The 24,854-nt window shown below is 50.2% G+C and overlaps 1 protein-coding gene across 12 annotated transcripts in view; it reads left to right on the plus strand.

The window, feature by feature from the left end:
* The window catches only part of OPCML (opioid binding protein/cell adhesion molecule like), a 334,646-nt gene that overhangs the window by 242,375 nt on the left and 67,417 nt on the right, over positions 1–24,854 (plus strand). The window lies entirely within an intron of this gene.

Raw genomic sequence — 24,854 nt, forward strand, 5'->3', positions numbered from 1 at the left:
TTTCCCCAAGCAGAAGGTTCAGGGAATGAAAAACATGATGAGAGGGAGAACAAGCAGGCGCAGACACGGCTGGTGTGCTTGGTCAGACACGGTTCTTGGTGGCTCTAAATCAACCTGAGTAATATCTCAGCATGTTCCTTCTTTTTTTATAGCGGAGAAGGTTTCCAAATAATTGATTTTATGGCTGGGGATTGGGAGGAAAGGGGTTTGTCTCCCCTTGCTGCTGCTCCTGCCTCCCTGGGAGTTCTGGCTCTGGCTTGGTGGCACTGGGGGTTGTCCCCGTGCCTTGATGGGCAAAGGAGTTTGCCAAGGGATGCTACAGGAAGATGGGGCAGAGGAACATGATCCATCAGGTTGGAAGCTGAGGAGAGGCTGAGGTGAGCAAAACCTAGGATGAGATATTCCCTTAGGGAATAAATGATTTTGCACAGGAAGAAATCCTCCTGTTGGAGAGAACTCGAAGCCCCCACAGTCCACTCCATCATCTGAGCTATTTAAAACTTGACTTGGTGTAGAGCACTGGAGAAATACAGCAAAGAAACAGGCCTGCCCCAGCTGGATGAGAGCCTGGAGAACTCTGACAGATCCTTTCCAGCTTTGGCTCTTCCCTTTCTGCTGCCGTCAGCCCTTGGCGGCTGAACTGGCGTCGGCTCCCGGGGATGTCCCGTCTTTGAACGTGCTGTGTGGGGAAATCAGATGTGAAGGTTCCCAGGGCTGGCAGGTAGAAGTGTCTGGGCTGCCTGTGGTGGGAAAAGTGATGAGAGAAGTTTCCTTCATCTCTTACCAACTGGGGTGTTTTCCTTTGTGTCGGGCGGCCTTAAAAATCCCCACAGAAATGAAGAAAAGCCACCAACCTCCTTTAAAGTCAGCCTTTATCCCGGCAGCGTACTGCTCTGCTTCTCAACTGCCTTCAGCTTGATGCACCTCATCAAAGGCTCTTCCCATGCCTTGGGCAGCTCTGCCTGGCTGCTGCCTGTGGCTGGGAGGCTGTGCCCCAGTGGGTCACCTGAAGTGGCACCAGATCCTCCTCTCTGTGTCTCAGAGGTGGCTGATTTGTTAGCATTAGGTGGCACGGGAAAACAGGCTCCTCCTGAACATCTGGTAGGTACCAGCACACTGGCTTGGTGCTGACACCATGCTCTAGATGGTTTTTGTGGGTCTGACTCCATCCTTCTCCCCTAAATCATAGAATAATTTCTGTTGGAAAAGCCCTCTGAGACCACTGAGTCCAACTATTCCCCCAGCACTGCCAAGCCCACCACTAAACCACATCCCCAGGTGCCACAGCTATATGTCTTATAAATCCCTCCAGGGATGGTGACTCCACCACTACCCTGGGCAATCCTGTACCTGGGCTTGACCACCCTTTCCATGAAGAAATCATTCCTAATATTCAGCCTACACCTCCCCTGGTGGAAGGTGAAACCATTTCCTTGTTGCCTGGTTTGATGCCCTGGTCCTGCCTGCCCATCAGCCTGCTGCTCCATGCCTTGAAATGAGTGCCACTGTGCCCACCTGGAGACTCTGGGGCCGGGCACGTGCATTCAGAGCCAGGCTGAAGATGCACTTGCCTTTCCACACCCTTGTGTGCAGGTGATCCAGGTGGGATAACTCGGGGGCAGCGTGGCAGGAGAGGGACCCCAGCTCTCACCTCCTCCTCCCATTGCTTGAATTTTTATTGACTGGTGATGACAAACTGGTTTATGGACGGATCTTTTATACCCGCTAGGACTCGGCAGTTATTTTTGAGATGATGCTTTGCCTCAGAATCTTCCTTCCTTCATCCTTCATAAATCTTGAGCGAGGCTGCTGCATTCAGACCAAGCTTAATATTCTTCTTGCAGATCTCTGCACCAAAATGGCTGTATCCAAGCAGGGAGGGGTCGGTGGATTCCCCTCCACCCCTTTGCTCTGCTCTGAGGGCAGTTAGGGTGTTAGGGTCTGTGAAGGGGTGTGGGGTCATCGGAGGGGGCAGGACGGTGCTACCTTGGGGGTGTTTTGTGTGATGATCCAGTGTGTGTGGATATGAACCTCTTCTCTGCTCTTCCCATCAGGGTGTGGGTTGTGAAGAATAGTTTGGAGTATGGGGGATGGTGGCAGTTAGGGAAGAGCAAGGGGGGGAGAGTAATGGGAATAAAAGAACAAGGAGGGGATAGAAAGAGAGACTTATTTTGCAGCTGTGTGTTGCTGTTGTTGGATTTTTTCGAGTGAAAAGCGGAGGAGAAGGAGTCCAGCCCCCTTATTTCACCTCTCCTCCACTAATGCATTTGCTTGCAAAGGACAGATCCCATTCACTTGGCCTTTCTCCTCTCCTCATTAACTCCTACGACCTTGGGGCTGTGGCGAGAGCAAAGCGTTTATCCCAACAAAAGGATTATCCAAATAAATAACCAGAGTTTTCAGAAAGGTCATGTCCCTCGCAAGCCCAGGCAGAGGCAAAACCTCTGTGCTCAGCTGAGTTTCAACTGAGTTTCCTCCCAACGTGTCAAGTGATAAATCCCATGTTTTATCACCTCCCCCCCAACCATCGTCTTTCCCACAGTAGAGCTGGAGGATATTTCCCTGGGAGCATGAGGAGTGGAGCAATGCTCAGCAGCATCATTATCCCCCAGGATGTCTGAAAAGCCCCATGGGTCCCTGCTGTTGTGCTGTCATTGCTTTTCCCCTTTCCAGAGCATCCCAAGTATCTCCCAGTGGGATGTAACCAGCAGAATAAGCTCCCAGACTCCCTGTTGGCAGGTCACTGGAGGAGCCCTCCTTTAGACAGGCTCCACGAGATGAAATGCACCTTTGAGGGGTTCAAAATCATGGCAGAAGCTGCTGATTTTTGAGCAGGTCTTGGATGTCAAGAAATTAAGGGCACACCATGTGATATGGAAACAACTGCAGGGACCTGGGAGGTGGTTCCTACAGATACACTTGTGTGTGTAGTAGGTGTATGCATAGATAGGAGCTTCCTAGATAAGCCAGACAATTGTTACTCTTGATTTTGGAGTTTCAAATAATAATATTCCCTCTAATTTTCATGTCCTTTGGGATTTCCCTCCTGTGCACTGCACTGCTCTGGTTTAATTCAGGCTGGGCTCAAGGGACAGGGTTTGCCCTCACTTTATCAGGCAGCACCTTCTTTAGCAGATGGCCTTTTTTTCCATGTTTCCTACAGCAAACATGTCTCTTAGGTGCTCTGACCGTGTCCTGCTTTCAGTTTTCCTGCAAAAAAAAAAAGCATAAATACATGTTTGGTGATGCAAATGAACGTGGCTGCTTCCAGCGAGCCCCTCGCGAGGCTGTCAGGAGCAGCCAGGCATTGCACACCCAAGCTTTGAAGCCCAGGTGCTGAGCTGATGCGAGTGCAGTACCTGTCTGGTGGGAGAACAGAGCTGACTCGCTGCGGGAGGCTTTTCTCACATGTGGGGTGAGATCCTGGTTGGGATCTGAGCCGGCTCGGCTGCTCCGTGATTCCCTTCTGCTCCTCTTGGTTCCCGCAGCTGGGGAATAAAAAGCACCTGCCTTTGCTGCCGCTGCCCGAGTGAAGTGTTATCAGGTTTTATTCTCCCTCCTGTCTCCCTTTTTCACACCTGTGTATCACAAAAATGTCTCCTATCATCATATGCCCCGCGAAACTCTCCCGGAGCGTTTATCTTTCGAGAGCAATAGCGGAGGATGTGATTTTTTGAGGCTGCCGTCCTCCCTCTGCCTTTCATCCCTTCTCTTTGACATGATGGAGCATCTCCCAGGTTGTAAAGAGCGTCTCTCTTTGTGTAGGTGCACCTGCTCCCTGCGTGCCGTGGGCGGGGGTGCTGTTAGCGTGGGGAAATCTGTGAATAATTTACCACGCGACCAAAAGGACCCGTAAAGCTTTAAATTATTAACACAAGAGTTCAGTTCAGAGGAGAGATGTTGGAACTCTTTGCTTGGGCTGCGGACTCTGCCTCGGAGTTGGGGTGGCAGGGGCGGGAGTGGCTCTGGAAGGATTCTTACAGGCTTGCATGGGCTGGAAGAGCAGGAGCCAGCGAAATAAATAATTAAAAAGATCCAGATAGGTGCAAGAACAATCCCAACAGCTCTTATTATAGAAACTGGAGATGCCCTTCCCTGGGAAAAAGGTAAAAGAGTAGCGACCTCTCGTTGTGTTTTCTTTCATTTCCTCCTTTAATCCTCTGGGAGGCAGAGGAGCAGGTGATTCCTCTCTCCTTTTCAGGGAGCTGGTGTGGGGCAGCCCCTTCCCAACCCAATCCAGGGCATCCAGCACTGCAGCCAGGGATGTTCCCATGCACATTTAATCTGCTGATGCTCTTTTGCCTGCATCTTTGCGCTGCTGTGTGATTCCCCTTGGATGAGGGACCACAAGCCCAGCCAGCAGCTGCGGCCTCAAGCCCAGGCCAGGATGCTCACCCAAATCCCTGAAACTCTGGCTGCTTTTGGAAGGTGAAGGTGCTGCACAGCAGATTGGGTGCTGTGCCCCATCCAGTCAGCTTTTGGTGGGATAACAGCCGAGTGTGAACTGATGCAGAAGCTGAATCGAGTGCTGCCATTGAAGGGGCTCAGCCGGCTTCTTTCCTTCTTTTTTTTCAAGCACTCTGAGAGCTGGGAGTTAATTCTGGAAGCGTCACTTGCACAGGGATGTTTCTGGCAGGCTCGGGGTTGCTAAGTGTAACTAAGTGCCTCGAGCATCCCTAACTATTCAGCTCCTTGGGTTTTTTTTTTCCTCCATGAAGAGAAACTTTCTGAAGAGGGAAGCGAGCTCAGTCAGCCGTGCTAAATAATCCCGTCGAGTGCTGCAGGAGGTGCCACCAGCACTGATGTGTGGGGGCTGATGTGCTGCCTGGGCTGGCTCTATCCCCAATTTCACCCTCTTCGACTCTCATCTCCTTTGGATCCTTTTGCTGGCATCTGTGGAGCAGGGAAGTGTTTGGAGCTGGGTGTCAACAGACCCTCAGGAAGGCAGAGAGTGCACTTGGTGCCTCTGAGATGCTTCTGGGCTCTGAGTCCTCTTGCTCCTGGTCATGCTGGAGCAGGAATGGAGAGATCCATGTGTAAATGGCACCAAAGAGACCACCCAGCCTCTCTGTGTAATTCCCACATCCTCTGGGATACTGGGTGTGCATTAAAGCAGCAGTAGGGTGGGCTGAGCCCAGTTCCTCCTCAGGAATGAGGTGGTTGGTAGCGTTGAGGGCTCTGGAGGAAAGAGCTCATTTCTGGAGTGATGTGATTTGCCTCTGGTGTTTTCAGGAAGGATTTTTGTAACTGTTTAAACCTGGTAAATTGCTAATTACTTAACAGCATGTTTCCGAGAGAAGTATAAAGAGAAGGCTCCAAAGCTTCTAAGTGGTTTTTAACAAATACAAATTTCATTTTCTATTAGGATCTTGGAATTGGTTTCTGAGGTGGTTAAAGCTGCTCTTTGTAGTTGTTTCAGGTCCCGTTTCTGCAAGTGTGGGAGCTGGCCATGGGTAATGCAGGTTGAACCCCAAAGCCAGTTCAGTTTGGTGGCTGCTCTCGGGCTCCTGGCTCCAAGGGTGATGGGTTGGGGTCCTAGTTAGGCATGAGCTGGGCTGAAAAGCCTTGATGGTGAAGGATCATCCCTGTCCTAAAGCTCCACGCATTTCCCAGCTAATTCAGCACAGCAAATCCCCTGTTGTCCCTCTCCTTTTCCACCCTCTAGTTCCATTTCCAGGGATCCAAGAGGGAGTGAAAGACCTGTAGCCTCCTCTCCCTGCCTGCCTCTCATGCTGCAAAAATTAATACCGAGCTTCAGCTCCCGAGACCGTCCTCCTAGAAGCCTACTTATACCTGTGCTTAGTGTTGATTCAGCTGCCTCACATCCATCGCTCAAATTCACAAGAGCCCTCAGAGCAAGGAGAGATGAAAACCACCCTATCTCCCTCCTGCCTCTCTTCCTTTTGTATTTTCTCTCTCCTGCACGCTCGCAGCACTTGCTGCGTAGTTTTGAGCAGCAGGAAGAAGATGTTGTCACCAGGTGTGATTTCAGAGCTCCTGTGTGAGCTCCCCCAACCTCTCTCCCGCTTAGGGCTGGCTTTGCAAGGCGAGGAGCCGCGCTTAGCAGATCCCTGCCCCTCGGAGAGCCCGCTGCCCACCTCAGAGAGGAGAGGAGAAAAGGCCCGACAGGTGCCTCCTCGGCCTTTCCAAATATCCCACCGTTGGCACATTTGTGTTAGGTATTGATTTCTGTTTAATAGAATAAGCCAGGAGAAATCACACCCTTTGTTGGCGTTCAAAGGATAAACCATAAAAGCCATTAAGAAGTACTGTAAGCGGCGGGATGATTAATGAGACTTAAGGTGCATTCCACTGACTGCTCCCAGATAATGTCTTTGAAAGATCCTGTTGCTTCTGGCTGCGATTCAGAGCTATTTATTCGCAAGGTGAAGCTCTGAGGAGCGGCGCTTCCAGCCCTGCCTGATACCGTTACGGAGACGAACTGGATGCCCCCGATTTCCCATCTCCAGAGGGATCTTTTTTGCGTCGCGGTTTTGCTCGTCAGCCTCGTCGAGATACTGGGGAGGACAAGTGAAAGATGCAGTGTCTGCCCTCAAATCGCTGCTCTGTGCCTGTGGTGAGATGCTGCCTCAGGGAGAGAGGGAGCCGTGGGCTTTAAGGCTTGTAGGAAGGAAGCCCTTATCGGTGCATATCGATCCTGTTTGGGTTGTTTTTCTTGGTGCTGCCGTGTCTTTCTGTGGCTCTGTATCTCTGTCCAGGGGAGCTCTCTGGCAGCTGGGCTGTCTGTGATCCTGACAGCGCTTGTGCACCCGTAAATACCCTCATGGTTTCAGTGTGGGCAGAGCTCACAGCTGGGCGCTGCTGCATCCAGGGCTGAAACCCCTCCAAAACTTGTCTGCTGGGTCTCTCTGTGGGTCAGCATCCCACTGCCAGCCCCAAATCCACATGGATCAGCATCCCACTGCCAGCCCCAAATCCATGTGGGTCAGCATCCCACTCCCAGCCCCAAATCCATGTGGTCAGCATCCCACTGCCAGCCCCAAATCTGTGTGGGTCAGCATCCCACTGCCAGCCCCAAATCCATGTGGATCAGCATCCCACTGCCAGCCCCAAATCCATGTAGGTCAGCATCCCACCGTGAGCCCCAGCAGAGCTGGCAATGAGTATTTCCTTTGCTCCCTTTCATGGCATCTCCATGGATTTTCAGTCTATGTGGTCCATAAAGTGGGTTTTTCAGGACCCCCCCTGTTTTTCAGCAGGTGGGCTCTCCATGCCAATCTGAGGAATGGTTTCTCTTCCTGGATAAAACCAGGGGGGCAAAGCGAGTCTCGGATTCAAGGTCTAATCCATTCTTTCCACTTTGTTTTTCCAGCTGCCCAAGTTGCAGACCTCGGGGTGTGATGTGTGGAGGGATGGAGGTGCAGAGCTGCTCTGCAGACCAGGGCTGTAGAGCCCCACATCCCAAATCCCCACCTGCTCTGCTAGGTTTCTCTTTTTCCTTGGGAGGTGGAAGTTACTGGCATCACAGCAAATCCTATTTGTTTCTAAACCAAGCCCATCTGCAGTGAAATAATAAGCAGAACACAAGGAGTCAGATAAGCAGAGTTTAAAAAAAACCCCAACAGAACAACAAGAAAAAAACTGCACTTGAAATGGTCTTTTTTTTCCCTTTGGAAAAAACAGTCTTTCCCCGTGGTGGGGCAGGATATGAGAGCAGGGATTTTCTGTTGAGGGAGCAGGAGCTGCCAGAATTCATAATCAAGAATAATAACAACCAAATTATGATTGGCAAACTGTCATTGAGGGGGTAACGAGGATATAATCCAGTGCAGCAGAGGAGCAGGGAAGGGGGAATAGGCAACATCCCATCTTTAATGAACAACAACACTGCTGGTAGGAAGGGAAGGACCCAATTCTGCTGTTTCCCTCCTTGGTGGCTGTGCTGCAGCTACAGCCAGAGACAGAACCCACCTTCTTTGCAAGGGATTGCTTTTTCCCATTAAACATGAAGATAAAACTCGACTGCTAAATTGCTGTCACTGTTTTAATTCTCCCCGTCTTGCCACCTCCCCTCTTCCCCCGCTACCTCCTCCTCCTGCTTTTCTCCTTTATTTTTGTCTCCCTCTTTCTCCTCTCTGTGTCTCTCCTCCATCTTTGTTTTGCTCTGTCAATCTCTTGCTTTATTCTAAAGCTCCTTTGCCTTCCTCCGCTCTCCCGTCTCTTTTATTCCCTTTAAATTCATCGCTGCTTCTCTCTCCCAAGCCCTCCTCCTCTCTCAGCATCCTCTCCATCGCCGCCGGGCTTTGCAGCCTCTCCCGGGGGCCTTTTGCTTCTCCAGCTCTTCCCACAGCTGATTTATTGGCTCACTTGGGGAGAATTTGGGCTGCTTTTGGCTCCTCCAGGGTGCTGCCAGCAGCCAGGGAGGCACTGGAAGGGCTCTGGGTCCGTATTAAGGATCGTGGCCAAGTGCTGTAGTTCGGGCCGTGTGTTTGGAGAGGTTTTAGGGTCTTTTGGCTTTCAGCATCCTGTCCCTTTCATGCCTGCCCTCCACACGTGAGCTCTCGAGCAGGTGCTCTCCAGGCTTTGCTCCTTGCATACACTCAGCACTTAATAGGCAATAGTTAGTAGTAAAAACGTTGCGTGGAGGGATGTGGGGGGTTGGGAGCCCCGAGGTGGGGGATTTATAATGTTTATGAGCTCTGGGTTTGCCTCTGTCACTGACTGCTGCTGGAGATTTTGCAAATCCTTTAATCTCGCTCCTTCCTCAGTTTCTCCAGTCGGTTAAGTGAGGATAATGAGCCATAACTAACTTGCAAGCTGTCGTGGGAACGATTTAATTAGCGGCTGATCTTGCAAGGTGCTGTGGGGCTTGGTTCGCGTCCTGGCGTGGGATTCAGGCACGAGAAGGCTCCGAGGGGCTCAGGACCTGCAAGATATTTGCCTGCCTAAATACCTTGGGTGGTCCAAGGCCCAGCTCACATGGCAGCTCCTGGGAGGGGTGACATCCCTGGTCCCCTGGCTGGCTGTGCCCCACGGCAGCGCGCAGGGGATGCAGGGACCTCCCTGCGCTGTCCTTTGCCGGGTGTTCTGCAGGCAGTCCCTCTCCATCCCTCTCTGTGAGCACGGGGGTTAATTGCCTCGTGCATCTGCCAGCCGCAGGGCTTCCCAGCCAGCACTGCTCTTCCAGGAATAGAGGCTCTTGCTTTTCAGCTCTCTGTCATAAATCCAAAAAAAAAAAAAAAAAAAAAAAAGGGAGAGAGAAAGAAGGGAGGAAATCTATTCCTTCCAGCTGTCTCTGGCTTACGTGGGCGATCAGATACGGTGGTTTCGTTTGGAGTGGGCAGGAGGAGAAGCAGAGGTAGTGAAGAGTGGTGCCTTGATGCTCCTCAGTCACAGGGGCCAGCTGTGGACCCTCACATGAGTGTCTTCCATCCCTCCTGCTCGTTACCCAGCAAAGAACCTTCCTCTTTCTGCCATCACAGTGTTTGTTGCTTCCTTTGGATGCTCTTGCTCTCTAGAGCTTGGCTGCCTTTCTGTCACAGGGTGGAGAAAACACTGCACTTGTGAGATCTGATCTTTCTTTGGAACTCTGTGTGTGTGTCTTGTTAAGTCCATTAGTTTTTAGTTGTAACCACATCCCGGGGGCGTGACAGGGGGATTTGTTACTGTCCCCTTTTCCTTGCTGGGGCTGCCCTGCCTGTGCACTCCTTCATTCCACAGGATTAGCTGGCACCAAAGCAAACCACATCCACTGCCTTCCTTCTGTCAGTGTGCCTTAGTCCCTTAACAACTGCAATTATATTTCTTGTGCACAATCTCTTTTCTCAAGATGAGCCCATGCTGACTTACAGTCCCATTCTCTCTTCCTGTGCCAAAAATGCAGGGGAATGGTATTCACATAAAAGCCCATGGAAGCAAAGAAGCCCTTGAAATCTCACCCCAGAGTGACCTTTTTTCCCTCTTCCCTTAAGCAGGCAAAGGGCATTGTGTAACCTATCCACTCAGTCCTGTAAATCGTTTTTACAGACATGTAAAATATCGGTGAAAAATACTTCATCCCTTTAAAGAGAAAAATAAACAGTTTCTCTCATCATTATACAGTTTCTAGGAAGAAAACCACAGTTGGTGTTGACAAAGCTTAAAAAGGGGAAGGGGGGAGATGGAAGAAAAAAGAAAACCCAAACCTAACACGCTGAACTTCTCAGAAAACAACCTGCCTTTGATATTTACAGATGTGTAATTTGCTCCTTGTCGGATTTGGTGTGAACTCGTCAGTGGAGCTGTGTGTGGGCGCGGGGCCAAGGTCCCCCCTGTGCTCCAGCTTCTGTTTGTTGGCTGGAAATCTAGTGGGAACTGTGGAATGTCTTGCTGGTCATTGGGTGTGTCAAGAGGGCGATTCACTGCACCCTAAAAAGTTGTCTGAAGGGTGCTTATTTAAAGAATGACAGAATTTAGGTTGGAAAAGGACTCCAAGTTCATCGAGTCCAACCTGGGACCAATCCCCACCTTGTCCCCCAGCCCAGAGCACTGAGTGCCACGTCCAGTTGTTTCTTGAACACCTCCAGGGGTGGGGACTCCACCACCTCCCTGGGCAGCCCCTTCCAATGCCTGACAACCCTTTCAGTGAAGAAATTCTTCCTGATGTCCAGCCTGACCCTCCTCTGGCACAGCTTGAGGCCACGTCCTCTTGTCCTCTCTCTAAATGGTGCTTTAAAGGTCCTTCCAACCCAAACCTTTCTATGCTTAATGATTAGATCTGATGATTTTTGAGGTCTTTTCCCATCTCCACAGTTCTGTGATTGGGGTTGACCATCATTCCTCATCAGCCGTGGTGATGTGAATGCGAACCTGCCCAAGGTACCTGACTTCCAAAGAGCTGCAGTTACCTGAGCTCGGTGCTACCCTGACTGCTCAGTGCAAGGGGCTCACCTGGGGTTTTGCACAACTAATAGAGTCTTTTATCACTCCAGAATTCCCTTTCCATCAGCTGGGGTTGATTTCAAGATGTGAACTTGACTTCTCTTGTGACCTGCAGTTGACTGTGTGCTCTGTTACGTTTCAAAGTACTCTGAGAGCTGTGGAAATGCGAGGCCTTGTCTTTTGCCATTGAAATATTTTTATTCTTTCCCCTTCCTGCGTTCATTGCCTTTGACTTGTGCTGGTACCTTTGAAGTAGGGATGAAATTTTGCCAGGGAGTTTCATCTCTAGGTGTGGATCCACGCTCAAAGGAGGGAAGCAATTCACTACATTTTCTTTTTCCATTCAGCCTGTTACAGAGTCGGAACCAAGCTGTGAGATTCAGATGTAAATTCCTCCTAAGCCACCACCAGGCATGGTTTGATCGCCCGGCTTTTAAGCTGGTGAGCACCGATAGTGAGGATGGAAAGCTTGGAGTTGCCTTCCTTGGAGATAGGAGTGACCACTGTGGTCCTTCTGTATCCAGAAAACAAGCTGGGAGTGGGATTGGTGTGAAGTCACAGTCTTTCGGTCTCCAGCTTCCCAAGACTAGGCTTAAAAAGGCTGTTTCTAACTCTGCCTTCAAAGTGAGTCAGTGATGTAAAAGAAATGAAGGTTAAGAAGTGATGGGGCCCAACTGGGGTTCTGGTGGGGGAAAAATCCATAGGATGCCCCATCATCACCCTGAAAGCATCTGAAGCGCTTTGTCTCCGTTGCATCCCCCCCTCTGTCTCCATTTCATCCCCCACGTTGTCTTTGGGTGAGCGGGGTTTCCTCATGGCCTCGCCGGCAGAGCCGCCCTCAGCCAGTGGCTAATTGGCCGTAGTCGCAGCTCCCGGCTCGCTCCATTTATATCCACGAGTGGGGATTACTGGGAGCCAACCTCCTTCAATGCCAGCTGCGGAGGAACAGAGAGGGAGAGGGGAGAGCAGGAAATGAGCCGTGCAGATGTTGGAAAGTGAATTAGCCTTTAAGAGTGTTTTCCATGGCGAGGCGGCACGGCAGCCGAGGGAAGAGGGAGCAGGATGCTGACAGCATCCCTCCAGCAATCCCTCATATTTACTCAGGGATTGAGATGAGTTTGTTCTCTTCCAGCAGATCGAAGGCTATGGAGATCGCAGAGCCTCCTAAGGGTGCATGGCAGGGATAATAATAAAGAATGAGTCAGGTCTTCAATATTTTACATGAAGATACTGAGCTTAAATAATAAACGAAGCAAAATTAATCAAGGTGTATCTGAAGGGGGAGGTGTGGATGTTCCAAGGCAGGGAGCTGGGGAGCAGCTCAGCATTTGTTAACATGCAACAGAAATGAAGTTGTTCCTAAAAACCACCAGAGAGGAGTCTCTAGATGTTATTCCTCTTCCTTTAAACAGTGTCATTTGTTCTGGGATTCTGATTGTTAAAGGATTCGCTGCTGCTCTGGAAGAATTATCCATGACCAAGAAAGGGACTTCTCTTGGAGAAGTCATAGTGCTTCACAGTCCCAGTCTTGTCTGGTGGGTGGAAAAGGTGAGGAAAGGTAGAAATTAAGGTGTACTGGGGTTGAGTATCTTGAGTGATGATGAGGATGTGCAAGTTCAAGCTGGGCTCTGGAAAAGGGCAGCTGTCTGAGGCACGGAGCTTCCTTTCTCTGCCCTCCTTTTTCATCCCTTTCCTTCCCTCCAATGCTGCTGTTTCTCCCGCTGATCCCTGCCAGCCTCACATCACGAGGAGGGGGAAGGGGAGAGAAGCAGGACGGATCCCATCACATCTCCCTCTGTGTTTGGTACTTCTTTGGAGCAAACAAGTCCAGGCATGAAAGCACCTGGACTTATTTCCATTTAGATGGTTCAGAACAGACTTGTGGGCTTAGATGTTCATCGTCCTTTGACTTTCAGTGGGCTTTGGCTCAGATTCCTTTGCAGATCTCAGCTCTAAGCCTCGCGGCTTTGCTCTCCGACGGGGGCTCCGTTTAACCTTTCCTCTTGTCTGAAGAGAGCACATCACATTAGCCCATGCACACAGATGGAAAATTGAAGAGGACCTTTGCCCTTCCCCTTCCTCTAACGCAAAGGCTCAGGGATCCCCCGTAAAGTCTGGATTTCCCTTATGAAGCAGTTGGTGGCAAAGGGAAGAGGTAATTGGAAAAGTAGCCAGGTTTGAGATTAAAGTTGTTCCATCAGCTGAGACGTTTCGTGGAAAGCTTCCCCTCTGGCTGATTTACATAATGCTCCCAACCATTTCGGGAGGAGTGTTGGAAATCCCATAATGCAAATAACCCCCGAGCCTATATAGTCAAACGCCTTCACCTGATCCAAGATGAGCCCAGAAAGAAATTTGCCACATGTTTTACCCAGCTCAGCAGCGTCTCCTCTGCAGACGGAATTGCTAACAATATTCCGACCTGTTGGAGCACAACATTGAAACGTATAGAAACAAGACCTGCAGCCACGTTCTGCAATTCAATCTCCTCTTTATTGTGCTGGTGGAGGTGTGCTGCATATTAGCGAGTAGTTTTTTCCCCTGACTAACCTTGGCCAGGTTTCATGACCAGTTCCTGGCTCTGCTGGGAGGTCCATCTGTGTAGGTCTTTGTCTCATCCATGGGAAGGTGACTGTCTTTCCATGGGGATGGGGATGGGGTGGTGACTCGACATCAGTCTCCATCAACCTTGTCCTGCAAAATCATAGAATCGTTTAGGTTGGAAAAGACCTCTAAAATCATTGAGTTTGAAAGGGTGAGAATATTGGAATGTTCAGTCTGGAGAAGAGAAGGCTCCAGGGTGACCTAATTGTGGCCTTCAAGTACCTGAAGGGAGCCGACAAGAAACAGAGAGACTATTTACTAGTGCCTGGAGTGACAGCACAAGGGGGAGTGGCTTCAAACTGAGAATAGTCTTAGATTGGATATTAGGAAAAAATTCTACCCTGGGAGGTTGGTGAGGCCCTGGCACAGGTTGCCCAGTGAAGCTGTGGCTGCCCCATCCCTGGAAGTGTCCAAGCCAGGTTGGATGGAGTTCTGAGCAACCTGGTCTAGTGGAAGGTGTCCCTGCCCATGGCAGCAGATTGGAATGAGATGAACTTTGTGGTCCATCCAACTCAAGCCATTCTGTGATTCTGTGATTCACTAACCAAAATGCCCAGCTTGAATTCCCAGCAGTGGCCAAACAGAGTCAGGGATGATGGGAGAGGACATGCTCTTCTCTGGATTGTGGCAATGCTGCATCAACTTTGGTATCCCTACACAAAATTCCCCCTGCTGAGGATCTGTGCTCTAATCCTCTCTCTTTTTTTCTCTCCCCACTTCTATCTTCTGGAGAAGAACAATGTATCTCTTACCCGCTTGGTAGTTTCCTCTCCATTCCTCGATTGAATTATACAGAGAGTGCACTCCAGTGATTTTTAAATCTAAATGAAAATGTAAAGAACCCTTTGCCGGAGTGCCGAATCCTGCAATAAGGCAAATTGTTTGACTTCTTCGCACCCCTGTCTGGCCCTAATTGATTCTTGTAACCCAACTGTGATTTCTAACATGTTCCAGTCAGAGAAATCTACCAGCACTAATTCAACACGGTGAGCACTGGTTTGGTGTTTAATGCGACGATGAGATCGATGTCCCTTCCCAGGGAGGGGAGTGCACATCACCCTGCCCAGCCACGGCCGAGCAGCAGCTCCAGAGCACACTTTGGCCCAAAACTTTGTTTCCAAGGATGGGAAAATAAAATTTTTTCATCCTTCTCTTCTCGTTTTCCCCCTCGAATACCTGCAGCTCTTTTTTTTTTTTCCCATCTAAATCCCACGGGAGGAAGCTGCTCTCCGGGGAGGAAAGATTAAAAGCATTTTAGATGAGGCTGTGTTTGCCACATCCCTGCTTGTGAACCCCAGGATGTTTTGGCATTTGGATTCAGCCTGTGGTTTGGGCAGAGGTTGAATCCTGTTTCTCTGCGGTGGCTTCCCTGAGCCTCACCCCTGCTGTGCACAGCGGGGATCCAGGGGCTGTCATCCAAGGATGCCTTCACTCAGCATTACAACCTGTATCCTCCAGAGCCATGCTGTGAACAGAAGGGTGGCTTTGCTTGCTTTGCTTTCCTTATTTTATTTTTTTTTTTTAAACTATGCTCAAAATCCTGGCTTTCTGGATATCTTTGGCTTCTTAATAAATGAGCTGAGAGCGTGGACCTCTGGGCCTCGTCCAGCTCTTGAGTTGATCTCTGCTGGGAATAGCTGGAGGCCCCAGAAGGAGTTCAGCCAGGTCTCTGGAGCCACAGAGGAGCTGGCTGTAATTTCTCTATCCCTACAGCTTTCTGGAAGTGTTAACGTTTATCTCCTTGCTCTGGGCTTTGGAGGTCAGTGAATTGGAAGCCGTTTACCCTGATCATCATATTTTAAACAAGGAGCAAGGGCTCTGTTGGTGGGAATATAGCCACAAGGCTTTTCCACTGGAGTAGGATAAGTGGTAGGAGAATCACTTGTGGAAGGGGGTTTTCATGGAGAGGAGGTGGATGTCCCTGCTGCCTCCTGCAAGGGTATAAGAAATGCTTTGTGGTGGTGTGATGGTGATGTGGGACAACAGTCCCCCACTTCAAGCTTGGCACCAGTGCAAGGATGTTGCAGTCATGGTCTTGGTCCCTCATTGCTCCGTTTTCCCCTTCCCACCTCCCCCTGGAGGCATTTCTGGCTGCCAGCACTTGGTTAGAACAAAAAGTGGTATTTTAGGGCTGCATGTGATGTGACTGGCAGGTGACAGGCGGCTCGATGGCAATGACTGACGGGAATCCAGGCTCCCAGTTGGAGATGACAGGTCCAGCTGACACGATGCCATGCGTGTGGGCTGCTCCTCAGCCGTGCTGGGAGGAACAAACAGCACTGCCAGCCTTGGGAACTGCTTTTTAGTTGTCCAGCAGTTGTTTGCTCTTCTGTGTTGCTACACTTGCATCTCCAGATGCCATAAGATCAACCTTCCTTGGCAAGGTGACGGTTGGAAGATTCTTTCTGACCACAGTGAACCAGCTGAGTTGACACCGGGAAGACAACATTGGCCAACAGCAGTTGGCTTGTCCAGGCAAAGCCCAGTTTCACCTTCCCAAGGTTTGGGCTTGCAGAGAGTTATTTGTGAGCTGGTAGCTGTGTGTGATGGATGAGGGACAAGCTCTTCCTCTCCCAAAGACCTCGTAACTCCAGCTCTGGAGTTGTTTGCTGTAGTTTCTTGTACGTAGCTACGCTGAGATTTAAAAGGGGAGTCAAAAAACAGATGTTGGAATCAGTGAGACGAGATTTACATATATAGAAGGACTAAAAAGCTTCATTTTTGTTTGGTTTTGCTCCTCTTTGTTTGCTTTCTTACTTTCCTGAGTGTTTTCACATTAAAAATTCAAGATATGTCTGTCTTCTATTTTCTGGGAGGCTCGGAGGACATCTGGAGAACTTGTTAGGATTTTGTTGTTTGAGACACGATTTCTTAGGAGGCTGAGGGGTAGCTCTGGCTGTTTGAAACCCCGCTATTGGGGGTGGATTGTGTTGTCACCTCCTTTTTAAATGCTTGTTTTGGAGAAAAGCTCGTGAGAGAGATGTCCTTGTTAAACCCTGCACCGCGAAATAATGGCTCAGAAAACCTCCAATTTGGGGGAACCTCTAATGAGCCGCCCCAGGAGGCAGAGCTCTGTTTTGTCTGAGGTAAGGTGAAAAAAAAAGAAGAGGCAAGTCAAGTAGTGAAAACATTTTTTTTTTCCAGTTCAAAAAAATAAGAGCACTGGCAAGCTCAGCCCCCCCTTGTCTGTATGCGCCGCTTGTAAGTCGGGGGAAAAAAGGCAGCACCCTGCTTTTTTCCATTAAGCTTCTCCTATAATGTATTAATAGAGAATTATATCCTCGCTATAGGATTATTAAAAAAGAAGGGAGATAAAAATGATAGAAATGAATCCGTGCTCTATTATGCGGATGACAATAGATACACTTAAGCCTTCCAGCCCTGACCTTGGCACATGTTTCATCTCAACTCGCAGAGAAGCTCAAATTGATATGCTGACACTTACCATTAATATGAAGAACCATCATCTTCCCCCAAGAGCATGAGGGGATGGGAAGGGTTTTTCCAATGCTCCGAGGAGCAGGGAAGGGCCTCTTCCTATCCCGGAGCAAATCTTCGTGTCCCCTCTGTGATTTTTCTTTTATTTTTTTTAGTTGAACCCTCTACAGAAGTTTCTGTGCAAGGTGTGTAGCTGGCTGCTGTCCTCTCTCCCTGCCCTGTGCTCCCCACTTCATCATAAACTGGTTTAACAAAGAAAAGCCCACTCAGATCTGTCCCAACTGCCACCTTAGCAATTCAGGAGGACCTTCCCTCCAGCTGCCCTCAGCTCATGGGATGTGGGTATGCAGTCGATGGGTGCTAGAAAAAAGACTGTGTAAGAATGAATGAGACCAAAACTGAATTGAGATTTTTTCCCCCCCCATATGTTTAGCAAATTTGAGTCTCCCAACATCTGGAGGCAGCTGTGAACTTTTCCCCCCAGTGCTGTGCATCCCTTGTAGAAGCACAGCAAAGGTGATATCCGTACTCCTCATCCTCTCCTGCAGAGGTGATATCCATATTCCTCATCCTCTCCTGCAGCATCTCTCCCGTGACTCCTGGGGAGCCTGGATAGGGAAATTTGTTTTCCAGGAGCTTCCTCTTGTCTCTGTGATAGGATGGAGGGCAGGTTGCTGCTGTGGACTTGTGCCCACCAGGAGTGGGAGCAGGTCCATCATGGACCTGCTGGAGCTGGATAGAGCTGGCAGCTACCTCTGCCTCCCAGGTATCCCAATCCTGAATGGCTTTCCCAAACTGGAGCTGCCAGACATCACTGCCATTTCCCACAGCCCACTGCTACCCACGTGGTGGAGGCAAAAGGTTTCCACTCTCCCTTCCTTCCTCTAACCAAGTTTGTTTAGCCTTTAAGCTCCTGTGAGTATTGAGAGGGAGAAAGAGCTGTGTAATGTAGTGACAGCTCTGCTGTGTTCCTGCTAATGCAGATATCATTTGATCAGCATGATCCTCTGCAACCTCTTCCGAGGATTAATAATGAAGAACATTTTCCTGGAGTGAAACCTGAGGAGCAGCAGACTTGGTTAGCTGAGCTCTTCAGGTGGGAGCTGGCTGCAGGAAGAACTTCCAGGAAAAGGGGCATGTGGTGGGTGTTTCCTGGGGAGCTGAGCTCCTGATATCCTTCCCGAGGAGGGGGAGGATGCAGCAAAGGCAGGGATACAAAGGAGAGAAGTGGAAGGCTGGCAGCTTTCCTTCCACTGGAGCAAAGAGCTCCTCCATCCCCTCACAAGGGGGATTGGCCACGGCACCTCCCCATCCTGCTGCTTTCAGGCATCTCCATGGGATGCTCTTGTGCTGCTGGTCACATGTGGCCGTGGTGCCGAGTGACCAGCTCGAGATAGAGCATCCAATCTGGCCACAAAGGGATAAATGCAGGCTGGCTGGGAGGGCACACAGGAGGACTTCTCTCCAAAGCCCTCAGCGTGGCAGCTTAGCTGCCTCTAAACACCGCGTGTGCTTCTCTCTTTCTTTCTTTGTCTCTCGTTTTATTTATAACTCTGGTTGGATTTTTTTAATTATTATTATGATTGCTCCTGCTGAGCTGTAAAGTCGGTGAGGAAAAAAGGGAAAAAAAAAATACTGGGGCAGCCGTATCAGGCAAATTGAACTGGCTTGTTATAATCAACTGCTGCTGCTGTATCCTTGGCTTTCCATGGCTCTCTCTCCATAGTCCCCATGTACATATAGATGCTCTCCCTCCTCTCAATTTCAGTGTCAAGAACTTTATTGGCATGACAAGATATAGTGTGTTGCTGGAGTTAATACAGTCTCAAGTGTGTATGTCTGGAAGAGGTTTTCACAGTGGTAATTGGGTTTTATACAGTGTGTCCAGCTCTATATTCGGTGGCTGAGGCGCAGCTATATCAGGAAGCCATTTCTGCCACCTCTGCTTGAATTATGCAGATGATTTTTTTCCTCACTTCTGAGGGTGAAATAGAGGCAGTTGTGCAGCCAGTTTGTCCTTGCCCCCAGTGCTGTGTGGCTGGAGGGGATCCCTTGGCTCAGCCTTGTAGGATGAAGCTGTGCTGGCGTTGCTGTTGTGCTCTTTTCTGCTCCAGCCCTGCTGGCATCAGGATACCTTCCCTTGGAAGCAGATCAAGGGCAACCAGTGGGGTTGAGCCTCCAGAGTGGACTCAGGAGTGTATTTGCCCTCTGTGCTCAGATGTTGCTTGGTCCAGGTGCAGCCTGGGAGGCTGCTCTGGGAGAAGAGATGTCTCATCATAGAATTCCAGAATAGTTTGGGTTGGAAGGGACCTTAAAGCTCATCTTGTTCCAAGTCCCTGCCATGAGTAGGGACACCTTCCACTACACCAGCTTGCTCCAGGTACCATCCAACCTGGCCTTGGACATCTGTATGGCTGGGGCTTGCTCCCTTCTTCCCTGCCTTTATCTTCTCTTCTCCCTCCCCTGCCTTCTCTTTACCTCCCCTTGCCATCCTCTTCCTTCTCCTCACTTTGTTCCCTATTTATTTCTCCTCCTCAACATTTCCTTTGTCCCCCTGTGTCCCTACTTCACCCCACAGGGACATAACCTGGCCCCACATCCACAAACACCCCGGCAGAGAGTGTGGTGGCACATGGGCTGTTTGCAGAGCTAAGGGACACATGGGACTGAGGACAGCCAGTCCGTGAGACAAGGAACCTTTGCTCCAAGAGGCGATGAAAGGCAGCAGAATTGGAAATTATTTTATTTCAATTAGATTTTAATTAGCTGCTGTCTCCCAGCCGCTGGATCAGTCAGCCAATAATTGAAAAGCAACAATATTTGCATGTGGCGCCTGGAAGAAAAGCTGTGTCTGATCTGTGGCAGGGAGGCTTTGGGGAGATAATTCCCAAGGTCAGATGCTCCTCGCTGGTAGTTCAGCGTGGACAAGTTTCTTGCAAATAACCCACTGTAGCCTCACACTAATTTTACAGTAAATTAATGCCAAGCCGGCATTTGTATGGATTTAATTAGCAGGCAACACAAACTTTTATAAACCTTTTGCAGTGGCAATTTAAACCTGATTGCGAAGTTATTAAAGGCAGCCATGGCAGGCTGCTTCCAAGAGTCTGCAGGGACCTAAGGCAGGGGGGCCACACGCTGTGTTGGTGCTGCTGGAGCTCTCCGTGCCATGGAAGAACAGGAGAAACCCTTTTGACTCGCTGGAGGTGGGATCGGGTGAGGGTTAGGGAGCATCACCTGCCTGGTGTTTGCTCTGCAGCCGGATCAGAGCCGTGCTGGTCATTCCTCCTGCACTCCCCAGCAGTTTACATCCTTCTAGGATATCCACTGGCTTTCAGATTGCTCTTTTGGCCATTTCCAGGCGGTTGCCGCATGGTTTTTACAGTAGCTACAAATAGTTGGGAGGCAGCGTAGCCCATAAAAGCTGATGCTTTCCCCTCAACCCAGGCAGAGCAGTTTATGGGCAGGTCTCTTGTCTGTGGCAGGTCTGTTGTCTGTGGTCCCCGAAGAGAGCTGCTGGAAATCACGAGATCATGAGTTTCACAGTGCATATCTATAGCTGGTGTCACAGACAATTAAAATAAGCGGGTTAGGAGCCTCGGTTGGGTGCATGGATTACAGCTCCTGTATTTCAGGGTGGGCATGGGTGGCTTGGAGCGTGGAAGAAATAGCCCTGCAGCAGCTGGACGGGCTGGATGGCCATGCTGAGGGTATTAAAAATATTTATACAGTCTGGAATGATGGGAGTCCTTTTGAAATGCCTGCAGAATGAGGCCATTTCTTATTTTGCAAATAATTCCATTTAAAATCTACCTATATCTCTATATGTATGTGTGCATATATGAGGGGAAAATGCAGTTCTGGACGGAGCAGATTTAATTGCCAACCCGCCTTTGTAAGAAACGGGCAATAGCAGCTTTTAATTATGACTGAGGGGTTTGTCTGGTGAGTCCAGGACACCTCAGCAGTCAGGCAGAGAGATTCCGTCCTCAGTCCTCCCCTCCTCACATGTTCCGAGGACAATGGCAAGTCATTAAGGAACTATAATGGGAAAAGCCGTATCTAATGATTACATTCTCTTAGCGAGGCCGGGAGGGTGAGTAACCGCTGGGGTACTTTTTCTTGCCTTTTCTCTTTGCTAATAGCCTTGCTGGAGCGGGTGGAGCCTGGCCCAGCTGCCGGGCCGCTGTCGGCTGTGCTTGGCTCCCGGTGCCTCGTGATTGAGTGCCCAGCCCTGTTCCTCTGGCTGTTGCACCGTGTAGATCTGGAGCCGCTCCACGGGCTTGCATTTGTCTGACATAAATGGGAGCAGAGCCTGGCCTGCTTCAGCTCCCTTCCCTGGTAGCTGGAAGAGAGCTCTGATTAATGATTGATTGCCGGTATTAATTTGCTGCGTGTAAGAGGTGTCCAAGGACAAGGCTGAAATGGCTCTTGCGTATCCAAGGGGAGTCAGGAAGAGCTGACGGCTTCAAGGGGAGCTGTGTGCTGGCAGACACTCTTCCAAGAGTGGCTGGGAAACACAAACCCCTTAGGGAAGGTTTTGATGTGGCTGGTTGGCCACTGGGGAGTTATTTCTGTTCTTAACTCTTCTGTGCCTGTACCCACCTTAGGTCCCTGGAGACACAGCCTGGTTTTCAGAGGTGCTGTGCTGGTGTTTTTCCATGCAGATAGGAACTATTGGTGCCCAGCATCTTTAATGTGGGAATGAGATGTTCAAGGTAGGCTCTGAAACTCCAGGTATGCTGGCACCCATCCTGTGGGTCCTGCAGAGACAATGGGCAGGATGATGATGGGATGCTGGCATCTTTGGAGAAGCAGTTTTTGAGGACTTGATCAGAAAGAGCTCAGCTTTTAGGTGCTCTGATCCTTGAAAAAGTGGCTGCAGTGATCCAGACCCTTATTGTTTCTGACTTGCTGATCCTTCTACCTGGATCTGGATCAGGACAAGGTGGGAGAAAGGAAAGGGGAAAGGGAAGTGCTAAAAAAGTCATGAACACAAGAGTAGGAGACCTGAGAGATATTTCCAGATGGATGTGGGTAGGAAAACGAGAGAGAGAATACTATTTGCATCTTGCAATTAAAATAAATCTGAGCAAGAGAGGAGATGGCAGTGCTGAGTCTGTTGATGTGTCTGATGAAGCAGAGCTGATTCACCTGGAAGCTGACACAGCTGTGTTAATGTGCTGCAAACACCAGGCTCCTACCTGCCTCTGAGTCAGCCCCGATGGAGACCTGTCACCTGGGAGGTACAAAAGCTGCTGCCTCCCCTTTGACTGGAGATGGTTCCTTGCTGGGCTCCCACGCACGCACCCAGCTCCCGCTGCCAGCCAAAGGAGCAGCACCCACCGGGCCTTTACGTGGGCTCCATTAACTGTGTAAGCATTTCAATTGCCACCCATTACTTTGTTTTGCAGGATCCGGGCATGTGTGCAGAGGAGAGGGAGGAGGGAAGGACGGGGATGTGACTTTTGGAGTGTAATTGCAGCGATTTACCCATTTGCTGTCGGGGAGCACAAGTGAGTTGGCAGGCAGGGGTCTGATCCTGGCTGCTCGCAGGAGGCACGGAGCAGCAGCAGGGCTGCCGTTTGGGATTGAAAGGGGGGATAAAAAACCTCGGGAATAGAGGCTTCTCACGCGCCCCCCGCACGCTCTAAAAATACCTGTCAGTAATCAAGCTCCTGCCGCTCGCCTTTGTGTCTCCCTGGCTGCTGGTGCTCATCAGCCCCTCGGGTATAAATAGCAGCGCTCCTGATGGAGCCACTCGCTCTTGTTTTGGTGTCCCAAATGCTGTGGCGGCGCTCAGCACGGTCACACAGATCCTGGGGTAGCACACAACCAGGAAGCCAGCTCTGGCACAAACCCTCCTGGGAGGGGGGGACTTGGGCACCCACTCATGGGGCATTTGGTGGAAGAAATGCAGGGGTGGGAGGAAATGCAGCTCTGTGTGTGTGTGCAGGGAGCAGGGCTTGATGCTGCTTTTTGGGGTCTTTCTGTTGCCTGAGTTAGAAATGGCCGTCTGGTCTATTGGATACTATGGAATCATGGAATGGTTTGGGTTGGAAGGGACCTTAAAGACCTTGCAGTTCTCATCCCAGCTTCCACTAGATTAGAGCTTGCTCCAAGCCCTGTCCAGCCTGGTGTTGAACGCTTCCAGTGATGGGGCAGCCACAGCTTCTCTGGGCAAACTGCGCCAGGGCCTCACCACCCTCATAAAGAAGAATTTTTTCCTGATAACTAATCTAACCCTGCCCTCTTTCAGTTTAAAGCCATTAGTTCCCATTTCCTCTCCCACCCCACGTTCTTGGCACTCAGGGGCTTCAGCCCCCTGATACAACTCTCAGAGCAGCTGGAGAGGGAAGGAGCAGACCTGCAGAGCAGCCCCTCTCCCTGTGGAGCAGGGTTGGGTGTTTGTGTGGAGCCAGGCAGAGCTCCAGGAAAACCTCCCACGTGCTGCCTGTGGGACCCGAAGGCAAGAGAGGGAGATGTGATCTCGTTTTTTCCAGGATGTCAGAAGTTGTTACAGAAAAGAGACCGATCGATTGCTCTCCGTGTCCACTGCTAGACAGAACAGGAAGGAATCGGATTAATTTGCAGGAGGGAAGATCAAGGTTAGATATTTGGGAATAGCAGTCTCTGCTGCAAGCATTGGAAAGTGCTGGTAATGGATGGGAAGAGAGATTGGTGTGTCTCATGACTTTAGGAGCAAATCAGTGGTGGGGAAGGGATGGGCCCAGCTGGTGCTGCTCCATGGTGGAGTCTGGGACTAAGTGGTGGCTTCCCAGTGTGATGTTGTCCCTCACCCCAGACACGGGCACAGTGAAGGAGGGGGCTGTGATACAGTGCTTATTAAGCAATTACTGGGGGAAGCAGAGAGGGTGTCTTCAGATTGGCTGCTGTGCAGATTTCCTGTGCTGTCTCGCCGAAATCCAAATGTCATCAGTCATCAGCAGCTGAACAGCCTCTCCGAAACCTCCGAGTGGGACGTATGCACTGGTTCATTACAGCTGTCATCCCGCTGGTGCTTGGGTTTATTTGTGGCTCTGGTGTTGTTCACAGAGAGCCTCTGCTGTGCTTTTTGGACATGAACACTGGTGCCGGGGGCTGGGAACTGGGAAAAGTTTCATCTGCTTGCTCCGAAGGCAAAGGCTGTGTCAGCACCCACCACAGTTTCCTGAAACCATGCAGGGATGGAATTATAGAATGTTTTAGGTTGGAAAAGAGCTCTGAGATCACTGAGTCCAACTGTTAACCCAGCACTGCCAAGGCTACAACTAAACCATGTCCCGAAGTGCCACATCCACATGGCTTTGAAATCCCCCCAGGGATGGTGACTCCACCTGGGCAGCCTGTGCCAGGGCTTGACAGCTCTTTGGTGAAGAAATCTTTCCTAATATCCAATCTAAACCCCCCTGATGTTGCCCCAGCCCCTCTCTGCAAGTGCCTGCCACATAACAAAGGCAGCAACCTTAGTTACATCCTTCTTGCTGATCTTTTTTGCAAGGACCTGGAGAAGATGAGAATTTGGCAGAGGGATTGGATGAGAAGGGGACAGGGTGGGTTTCCAAAGCTTCAACCCTTAAGGGAGCTGTGGTTTGACTTTCTCCTATTTCCAGTGGTGGTTTGGAGCAGGTGGGCAACCCTACAGTGTCCCTTAGGGTAGGTGTCCAGCTTACAGCTGTGACAGCAGCTCCATCACTTAATCAGAAGCTTTTCTGCCTCTAAGAAGGGATTTTGTGAGACCTCCCTGGGCAGCAGTCCCCTGTGCCTGGATACTTGCCTAAAATCTTCCCCCACGGTCTGTTGCAGGGTTAAAACATATTCCCCACTGCAGTCAGAGAGGGGATAAAATGTGGAGGCAGGGAAGAGGAAGCCTAATGGGTAGGTAATTAAAGGACATACCAGAGATAGAGGGATGAATAGAGCAGGGGGAG

This window comes from Chiroxiphia lanceolata, chromosome 23, assembly GCF_009829145.1.
Source record: "Chiroxiphia lanceolata isolate bChiLan1 chromosome 23, bChiLan1.pri, whole genome shotgun sequence".
Taxonomy (NCBI): Eukaryota; Metazoa; Chordata; class Aves; order Passeriformes; family Pipridae; genus Chiroxiphia; species Chiroxiphia lanceolata.